This window comes from Puma concolor, chromosome A2, assembly GCF_028749965.1.
Source record: "Puma concolor isolate L17-30 chromosome A2, mPumCon1.1.hap2, whole genome shotgun sequence".
Lineage (NCBI taxonomy): Eukaryota > Metazoa > Chordata > Mammalia > Carnivora > Felidae > Puma > Puma concolor.
Genome location: NC_141668.1, coordinates 7480725 through 7491835, shown reverse-complemented (window position 1 = coordinate 7491835; position 11111 = coordinate 7480725).

Here is an 11111-nt window from a genome sequence, read left to right as displayed (position 1 = left end):
GGCTCCGACAGCCTTCCTCCCGCCGGATCCCCCTGCTCCTCTCAAACCCAGAACCCGGGTCGTTCCCTTTCAAAACCTGCGCTCACAAAGGGATCTAAGAAACCCGGCACGGCAAAGAAAGCCCGAGTTCATGTGACCGGCTCTGTGCAGCCCGGGTTCCAGGGAAGCGGGCTGCGTGGTTCCAAGGGTAACAAGGGGGCTGGGTGCTTTTGTGAAATGCCCGAGTGTTGTTTTCGACATGAAAGGACACAATTCCGAGAATCATAGAGTGCTGGGGCTGGAAGGGGCCGGACCCGTCGTTTGGGAGGAAACTGAGGCCGAGCGGGAAGGGACTTGTTTACCCTAAGTTGCTATGCCAGCCCCTTGTCGGAATGCTCTTTCTTAACCTTCAGGGCTCCCCCAAAAGAAATGGTAGAGCTGCGAGTTGGCGGCTCCCTTTGCTGGACAGGTTCACTTATCCGCATATTTATGGAATACCTACCAGGTGGCAAGAACTGGGGGGGGGGGGGGGGGGGGGGGGGAGAAAGCAAGAAAGTATAGGCAGGCCTCCTGGTTACAAGTGACGAAAACCCAACTGGAACTTAAGCGGGGAAGAAAAGTAGAATATCTTTGTTCACTAATGGGATCCCTGGGAGGCCAGGGGTGGAGCTGCCTTGGAAGGCGACAGGATCAGGACTCAGTGCACTGTCCGCTCCTATGTCTCTGTAAAAATGGAAAGTTATGGATGTGGATGAGGCCAGTGCCTCTGTCGGAATCTATTTCCTTCCCTTCCCAGAGGTTGGACTTCCCACCTATATGTCTTGATGCATTTCCTACCATGCAGCAGCAAACAGCGCATACCCCTGCTTTTTGGTATTTCAAATGTGTATGTGAATATAATTCAGTCCATATCAGGTTGCAACTTGCTTTTTTTTTTTTTTTTTTTAGTGCATCATTGTTTTTGAGATATAGTCGTGTTGAAACGAGAATATCTGGTCCATTCCTTTTAACCACTATATAGTATTTCATTGAATAAATACACTCCAGTGTACTTTCCTTCCCCCTGCAGAGCAATGAAAACAAACTTGCTGCGGGGAAAGTCTGCTTTCACCTCTCGCTGTGTCCGACGGAGTTTCTCTCGGAGAGACCCCGGGATACTGAAGAGTGGGTAACAGGAGCCCTTCCTCTTCCCTAAGTTCACCACATTGCTCACCAGTGAGATGGTGCCCAGCGACACTGCCACCAGCAGTGCACGGGGTCCTGTTTTCAGAGCCTTGCCGACACTTACTGATAATGGACCTTGAACTTCGTCAGCAGGATGAGTTTGAAACTAGTAGTCATTATTTTACCTTGTATTGATGTTTGCATTTCCCTGGTTATTAAGAGGGTTGAACATCTAGACATTTGGTTTCTTGCACTTCAAGTTTCCTCTTCCTAGCCTTTGCCAGTGTTTCTGTTGTGAAGTCTTTTTCTTATTGGTTTATAGGTGTTTTTAGAACACATATTGTGGCTATAAACTTTGTCACCAGAACTTAATGTGCTTACTGATAGGATTGCAATTTTTTACAGTTTTTTTTTTTTTTAATGTCTGGGTTTGAGGTTTTTTTTTTTGTTTTGTTTTGTTTTTTTTAAGTTTACTTATTTATTTTGAGGGAGAGACTGACCAGGGGAGGGGCAGAGAGAGAGGGAGAGAGAAAGGGAATCCAAGCGGGCGCGGCACTGTCAATATTGAGCCTGATGCTAAACTCAAGAACAGTGAGATTGGGACCTGAGCTGAGATCAAGAGTCGGATGGATAGGACTGCATTTTAATCTACCACCTTGCTAGTTGTTTTCTTTGTGTTCCAGGTTTTCAATACTTTCTCTCCTTCTTTCTTTCTTTGCCTGCTTTTGGATAGAGTATTTTTTAAGTAATTCTATTTTTCACTGTACACTTGGTATTTATACCTCATTTTTAAAGGTTGCCCTAAGTTTTAAAATCTACAGCATTGGGGCGCCTGGGTGTCTCAGTTGGTTAAGCGGCCAGCCCTTGATTTTGGCTCAGGTCATGATCTCACCGTTTGTGAGATCAAGCCCCAAGTCCGGCTTCGCACTGACAGAGCAAAATCTGCTTGGGATTATCTCTCTCCGTCTCTCTCTCTGCCCCTCCCCCGTTTGCTCATGCGCACTCTCTCTCTCTCTCTCAAAATAAAAAAAATAAAATATACACTTTTAATTTTTTTTATTTATTTATTTTTTTCCAACGTTTATTTATTTTTTTTGGGACAGAGAGAGGCAGAGCATGAACGGGGGAGGGGCAGAGAGAGAGGGAGACACAGAATCGGAAACAGGCTCCAGGCTCTGAGCCATCAGCCCAGAGCCCCACGCGGGGCTCGAACTCACGGACTGCGAGATCGTGACCTGGCTGAAGTCCGACGCTTAACCGACTGCGCCACCCAGGCGCCCCTACACTTTTAATTTTTAACAACTCACTTCACATGAGTCATACCACTTTATTATGGTTCGTTAATCTTACAACAGGTTGCCTACCATCCTTTGTGCTATTGTTAGCATACTTTTTATGTTTCCAGATGTTATAATCAGGAAGCGTGAGTCCCTCTCACTTTGCTCTTCTTTTTCAAGATTGTTTTGGGCCATTTGGGATGCCTTGAACTTCCATTTGAATTTTATTTTATTTATTTATTTATTTTATATTTTATTTATTTTTGGTAGGTAGAGAAAGACATTGCACAAGTGGGGGAGGGGAAGAGAGAGAAGGAGACACTGAATCCGAAGCAGGCTCCAGGCTCCGAGCTGTCCGCACAGAGCCCGACGCGGGGCTCGAACTCACAAACTGCGAGATCATGACCTGAGCCGAAGTCGGACCCTCAACCCGCGGAGCCACCCAGGCACCCCTCCATTTGAATTTTAGGATCAGCTTGTGAATTTCTGCAACTAAGCCAGCTAGAATTTTGATGGGGCCAAGAGGTCAACTGATCAGCTAATATCCCACTAAGAAACACCTAGATTAATGAATGTATTATCTTTCTTTTTCAGATGACTGAAAGATGAGATATTAAGCATTAAATTTGGATTTTCTTGTTACCAAAATAAAATGAAAGACTTCAGCCACCCAAATAGTTAACTGATTGGATTTTTCTTTGTCTTCCAGTGTATATGAAAAGTGGAAAAATAAAAATATACTTTCCATTTGACATGTTTTATATGAATCTACTTTTACAACTGTACCCGGTCTTGGTATATTTTCCTCCTCAAGATTACTAGTTGTATATTTGATACATTAATATTAAATAAATATTCTGCAATCAGCTGCGATTTTTTGTTATAAACTTTTTACAATAGGAATTGTTCGAAAAAACAAACATGTAAAACAGTATTAAAATGTGAGACGGGGCATCTGGCTGGCTCAGTCGGTAGAGTGTGCAACTCTTGATCTCGCGGTTGTGAGTTTGAGCCCCATGTCATTAAAAATAAACTCTTAAGGGGCGCCTGGATGGCTCAGTTGGTTAAGCGCCTGACTTTGGCTCAGGTCATGATCTCACTGTTTGTGAGTTTGAGCCCCGTGTGGGGCTCTGTGCTGACAGCTTGGATCCTGCTTCTGATTCTGTCTTTCCCTCTCTCTCTGCCCCTCCCCCACTCGTGCTCTGTCTCTCTCTCTCTCCCAAAAATAAATAAACATTTAAAAAATTAAAAAAAAAAAGTCTTAAAGGGGCGCTTGGGTGGCTCAGTTGGTTAAGTGCCCTACTTCAGCTCAGGTCATGATCTCACTGTTTGTAAGTTCAAGCCCCACGTGGGGCTCTGTGCTGACAGCTTAGAGCCTGGAGCCTGCTTCGGATTCCGTGTCTCCCTCTCTCTCTGCCCCTCCCCACTCTCAAAAATAGATAAACATTAAAAAAAATTTTTTTAAATCTTAAAATGTGAGCAAAAGCTATTTTTTTCTTAGATGGTTCTTTTACAAATGTTTTGTATGTCATTTTATTATTTCCAATTTATTACACTGTGATTATAAAAAGGAGTCTGAATAAAATTGGTTATTTGGAAATTTGTCACAATTTGTTTTGTAGCCAGTTTTTGTAAATACTTCATGTTCTTGAAAAGAACATAAAACCTCTAATTGTTTGGATAGAATTAGTTAAGTATGCTTTTCAACTTTCTATATTCTCACTAATTTTTGTTTGTTTTACCAAATATGGAGAGCTATATAGAAATCTCCTGTTGTGATTCTTTTCAAATTTGTCCTCAGAATTCTGCCACTTTTTGCTTTATATTTTTGAGTCCATGCCATTAGGTACATTGTACTTTATTTTGTTCATAATGTGTGACTCTTTTTACCTAGAAATGCTTTTGGCATTAAAATCTGTTTCGTCTAAAGGTATTCCTGGTCCATTTTCTTTCAGTGAGTGTTTGCCAGTATATATTTTCTGCCCCCAATTCTTTACTTTGCGCTGTGTGTCGTGCTGTTAACTTTTAGGTACGTCTTTTGTAAACATCATGTGACAAGATGTCAAGTGTCATTTTGTCCTTGTCTGGGGATCGAGGCGAAGGCCCAGAGCCAAGGACAAAAGGCATAAGCTACCCCACCATTTACTTTTGTGTGGCCAGTGGGACAATCACTCACCTACGGAGCCTTGCTGGCAACCCCCAGCTCAGAGCCTACCCCCCGCCACACACACACATGAAAAGAGGCCTAGAGAGAAGGGAGTTCTCAGCCATCCTTCCCTCTCCCTGTGAGAGAGCTCAAAGTGTCTCTGTGGAGCCCAGCACTGTGCTCGCTGCCCTTTCCGGGCTCCGTCTTCCGCCACAGGGAAGAAGAGGAGTGTATGTGATACGTGTCCCCTGAAGTTTGTGAGCACAGGGAACATGGCAGCAGATGGCTTTTAATGCGGAGATTTCTGGAGGCTTAAAGACATCACAAGGGAAAGGTGGGGCTACTCCCACCTTGTTCCAGTTCCCCTCGCACCCCAAGGGTGCGATCTAAGACCCAAGCTGCTTCCTGGCCTTCTTGTAAAGGAGCACAGCATTTGTGTGTGTGTGTGGGGGGGGGGGGAACCTGTGATGCACGCACATTTCCACAGGCCACATAATGGGTGGTTATGCCTGGAAAGAGTTAGGGGCAGATATTTCTTGCCACCCCTCAAGGAATTCTTCTCCATGTCAGAGGAAGTCAGGGTAAAGCTGAGTACCACCCCAAGACAACCTCACATCCCACCCGCCTGGAAACCACCGTACCAGTAAAGCCCTACAGTCCCAGGTTAAAATAAGCTGAACGAAGTTTCTAAGGCAACTCACATGAGCACATCCTCCTTCACATCTTTCACCCCATGGTTTGGCCAAAGTGAGGCTTTGCAAAAGCCTAAGCTGGAGTCTGGGAGGATCAGAGAGAGAAAGGAGGAAGGATTTGAGGAAGAGACTCTGTGCTCTCTCCACCCAAACTCCTGGTGCCCCAGACAGATCCAGCCCAAACCAGAGTGGAGGGGACACAGGCTCTGACCAAGTTTGCCACTCAAGTTCAAATATGGTTCAGACTGAGGCTGAAATGAGACTTTTCTGATAATGGAAAGTGATGAAACATTTTGGAATTTTGGCAGAGGTCATTATGGTACCAAACAGCCAGGAAGAGAAGGGCTGACATAACACCACTACGGGGCCGTAGTTGGAGGAAGGAAAGTGCATGCCCCAAGGAATATTGCTCACTAAAACTTCAAAGCATAGAGCTGGATTTCTGTATAGTTGTACAATCTGACAATGTGTCTTTCGACTGAAGAGCTTGCTTTCTATTCACAGTGAATATAGATATATTTGGTTTTTTTCTAGCATCTTATTTTGTGATCTTGGTTTACCATAGCTTTGCTTCTTTCCCCCTTTTCCTACCTTCTAATAGATGAATCGAGTTTTCCTAATATACTCTTCCTCCCTCTGCTAGGATCCACTCTACTTCTATTCTTTTAGGGGCTATAATGAACATTTAAATGTGTATGATTGACTTACAAAGTCTAAATGTAATTGCCCTTCTCTTGAAATCACAAGGACAACAGGATGCTTTCACTGACATCATACTCCACCCTTCTACACACTGTCTAGTATTTTAATCCCACTTTGTTTTGTATCTCCCAAATTTATCTTTATTATTGTTGTATAAAGTCCACGTTACTATTTACCCATATTTACTAATTTTTTTTCTCATTATTCCCCTTATGTCCTTCTCCTCCATCCTGTGTTCGAGTTTCTTCTTCCCAAAGGACAGCAGTCTTCAGCAGTTTTTAAGTGAGGGTTTTTATTTTCTGAAAAAGTCTTTATTTGGCATTGCTGGTGTGTGATAATTGAGCAGGGTACAAAAATCTAGGTTAGCGGTTATTTCCTGTCACCACATTGCAGGTGTTCACTCATTGTCTTCTGATCTCTATTTTTATCATAGAAGAGTCTATGGTTAGTTGAACACCCTTTTCCTTTGATGTCAATCTGTCTTTTTCTCTGGCTGCTTTTAGGATTTTCCCTTTGGTTTTGGTGGTTCTAGTTTCACCACAATATTTCTATGTGTGGATTTACCTTTGGGCCTCTTGAATTTGAGGATTTGTCTTTCATCAATTCTTGAAGATTGTTATTCTTTTAAAATATTTATTTCCTCTTAATTTCATTATTTTTGTGTGTTTTTTTTTCATTTGAGAATGAGAAAGTGAGAGTTGGGGAGAAGGACAGAAAGAGAGGGAGAGGGAGAGGATGGAGGGAGGGAGGGAGGGAGAGAGAGAGTGACAGAGAGAGAGAGAGAGAGACGATCCCAAGCAGGCTCCATACTCAGTGCAGAGCCTGATGCTGGGCTCAATCCCATGACCTTGGGATCATGACCTGAGTTGAAACCAAGAGTCCAACACTCAACCGACTGAGCCACCCAGGAGTCCTTCCTCCTAATTTCTTAATTATCTCTTTGTAGATGAGAATATCTGATTAGATAGATTATGGTAGGTGTTTCTAGTCTATGCTCTTAAACATATTATTTCCGTGCATGATTTTCTCTCTCTGTCCTTCATTCTGAGTATTTTTCTCATCTATATTTCATTTCACTAATTCTTTCCAGCTGTATCTAGATCTGCTGTTTAACCTGTCCACTGAGTTTTTAAAATTTCAGTGGCTATTTTATTTCCAGACATTTTGTTGTTTTTCAAATTTCACTTTCTTTTTAATAGTATCTTGGGGCGCCTGGGTGGCGCAGTCGGTTAAGCGTCCGACTTCAGCCAGGTCACGATCTCGCGGTCCGTGAGTTCGAGCCCCGCGTCGGGCTCTGGGCTGATGGCTCAGAGCCTGGAGCCTGTTTCCGATTCTGTGTCTCTCTCTCTCTCTGCCCCTCCCCCGTTCATGCTCTGTCTCTCTTTGTCCCAAAAATAAATAAAAAACGTTGAAAAAAAAATTAAAAAAAAAATAGTATCTTGATTTTTCTTATGGTTCTTTTTTTTCCCCCGTTTATCATGCTTTCCCCAGGCTGCTTCTTCCACTTTCTGCCCTCTGTTAGTTTTATGCCTTATAAAACTATTGCTATGACCTTCTATTTTGGATGATCTTTACATGAATTCAAGCTCTTGGACTTTGATCCTGCTGCTTGTTACAGTCTCACTAATGGTGGACTTCTTCCTTCTGGGTTTGCAATTTGCGATTGTGAGCTTATATTGAGCCAGGCTTGTGGTCCGGATTGTGAGCTAGTTCCTCCTCTTTTGGGGTTTCCTTCAGCCAAAACTGTCAAGCGCTATCATTGGCCTAGGTCCGGCTTTTATGTCAATTGATCAGCCATATGGGTAATGTAAAATTGAATCCCAACCTCCATGAGGTACTGGCTGTCGTTTTGGATTCTCAAGGAAGATATCACCCCATCCACTACCATCTTCCAGGGCCCAGCCTGAGACATACGTTTTTTGTCACTGCGGCAGCCGTGGAGTTATGCCACTCGGATCTTTAAGAATTTACCATTGGCTACAAGAAGTGCAGTTAGCTGCCACCTCCAGTTATTAGCACCTTCAGGGCATGCCCAGGCTTTCAAGCTAGGGTCACACCGTCCTTGGGCAGCCCCAGCCAATGAGTGAGTAGGTGGGGGTCTTAGGGCCTGGGCATTTCTGCTCAACGCAGGCTCCTCTAACAGGAACTATCTGCTCTAGAAGCCTTTGACTGGTTGGCTGAAACTCTGTCAGAACTACAGTATGTTCTGCTCCTGCCACTCAAACCTGCTTGCCCGTCTCTTTCCTTTCATGGATGTTGGGTCTGTGTCCTGGTCTGAGACTTTGCCTGCAAAATCCTGCTCCCTCCTGCCTTTACCTTTTATAGGCACTATTCCCCAGTAAACCTCCTGCACTTCAAACTGTGTCTCGACATCTACTTCCCGAGGACCCAACTAACATATCATCTTTTAGCGCTGGGTTGCATTTTTTCTGAACCATGTATTTTCTGAAGATGGGGCCTTTAAGGGACTTTCTCTGGAGGAGGTGTTGGTTCTAACTGTGACCTTCCTGGGCCCAAGGCCCGTACACCCTTCTTTTAAAAAAAAAAAATTTTTTTTTAATGTTTATTTATTTTTGAGACAGAGACAGAGCATGAGCAGGGAAGGGGCAGAGAGAGAGGGAAACACAGAATGTGAAGCAGGCTCCAGGCTCTGAGCTGTCAGCACAGAGCCCGATGCGGGGCTCGAACTCACGGACTGTGAGATCATGACCTGAGCTGAAGTCGGATGCTCAACCGACTGAGCCACCCAGGCGCCCCCACCCTTCTTGCCCCCACCTGTTCGGTGCAGCATCTATTCACATGCTTACAATGCCAGGGTTGTTTTGTCTTCATTTCTGGTACACTAGGATTTCCCTTTATTCCTTTCAAGGCTCTGTATTTAAAATTATGTTTATTATATCCCATCTGGAGTTTCCAGATGTTTATATCAGGTTTTTAAAAAATGTTTATTTATTTTGCGAGAGAGCGAGCACGAGCAGGGGAGGGGCAGAGAGAGAGAGAAACCCAAGCAGGTTCCGTGCTGTCAGTGCAGAGCCCAACATGGGGCTCGAACTCACAAACCGTGAGATCATGACCTGAGCTGCAATCAAGAGTTGGGACGCTTAACCAACTGAGCCACCCAGGTGCCCCCTTATACCAGGTAACACAACCCCAAATATTCGCATTTATTACTTTTTTGCCCAATTTTTAAAATAATTGTTGCCCAATTATTTCAGTGTGTATATTTAATGCCCAAATTGTGCTTTCAATGTTTTATTTCTTTTTTAAAAAATGCTTTTAACGTTTATTGTTGAGAGACAGAGCGTGAACAGGGGAGGGGCAGAGAGAGAGGGAGACCCAGAATCGGAAGCAGGCTCCGGGCTCTGAGCTGTCAGCACAGAGCCCGACGCGGGGCTCGAACTCACAAACCGCAAGATCACGACCTGAGCCGAAGTCGGACGCTTAACCGACTGAGCCACCCAGGCGCCCCGTGTGCTTTTAATGTTTTTAAATAATCATGTATAAATTGTACAATACTCGGGGCTAAAAGGAACTTGACAATTATGTCAGATCAGGAATTTGCTTATAGCTGTCGGGGAATAAAGCCTGCTTTATGACTTGTGAGTGCACCGCCTTATCTTTATACATACGCTCTTATACACATTTCCAGCCACACATTATGTATGAAGTAGGGGACAGTCTAAGAAGAGGAAAGAAGGAGACTGAGCAAGCATCTGTGGGAAACAGGGGAGGCATTGGTGCCACCTGCAGAGACCGGGGACAGCTGGGTGATGCTGAGCCATGACCTGAGGGGTAAGGAGTGTACCGGGGGTGTGTGTGTGGGGGGGGCAGGGGCAAGGAGAAGAGGACATTGCATGCGGTGGGAACAGCGTGGTGCCCAGGGAAGACGGGCAGTTCAGTTCATCTGCAGGATGACACAAGAGCAGTCACAGGAGATGAGGACGGGGAGGAGCCGCCTCCTGGGGGGGTTGGGGGGGGGGTCAGCCATGCGGGGCTGCAATTTGGATTTTCAGCAGTAGGTGATGGGAGTCATAGGAGGCCTTTAAGTCAGGGAGCGAGGATGCTCAGATTTCCTAGTTAGAAAGGTCACCCTGGGCCAGAATGAGGGATGGAGCGGGGCGGGACGGGGTGGGAGTTACACCCCGGGAGCCCGGGGCTCTGCCAAGCCTTCAATGGTGTGGAATGAAGTCGGATAAACGACAGAGAAAAGGAAAGAGAGAAGGAGACGGGAACCTCGGAGGAGCGTGGGTATCTTCCCAAGAACGGAGGCATAAAAGAACAGCCACAGGGCCCAGCACGATCTTCAAAGATCTTGATGCTGCTGGACCGGTTAAGGCACAGTTGACCCTTCTTGACTTCAGTCTGCCCGGGAACACGACAGAGACGTGGCACTGCTACTTAACAACGGGAAGTCGGAAGGGATGGGGGCCATCTTTGGACGCATCAGGAATAGAACAAAGTTGTAGAAAGATGAGGGTAAAGAAAGATGCCGGGAGGAGGCAGGCAGCAGACGGGTACCCTTCTGTGGGCAACAGTGGGTGGCTGAGATGAAGGGGTGGCTGGGCACGACGAGCCTCAAATGTTGTCGCCGAAGCACGTTATGTCAGTGCCAGAACACGGGAGCATCCGTGGAGGATGTGGCCTGGCCTCAGGTAGGAGATGAGAACTGCCCTGGGATTTGGCAAGTGTAGTAAAGCCAAAAATGCTTCCCTCACCAAGGTGTCCACATCCTAATCCCTAGAACCTGTGGATATGTTACCTTAAGTGGCAGAAGGGACTTTTGAGGGCGTGATTAAATCAGGATCTTCACACGAAGGGATTATTCTGGATTAGCTGGGTGGGCCTGATGGAATTGCAAGATTCTGAGAGGGAGGGGCGCCTGGGTGGCTCCGTCAGTAGGGTGTCAGACTCTTGGTTTCACCTCAGGTCGCCATCTCACGGTTTGGTTTGTGGGTTCGAGCCCTGCGTGGGGCTCTGCGCTGACAGCACAGAGCCTGCTTGGGATTCTCTCTCTCTCTGCTCCTCCCCGGCCTGTGCTCTTTCTCTCTCAAAATAAATGGATAAACTTTAAAAAAAAAGAGAGAGAGAGAGAAAAGATTCTGAGAGGGAGGCAAGAGAGTCAAAGCCAGAAAAAGATGGGATGATAGAAGC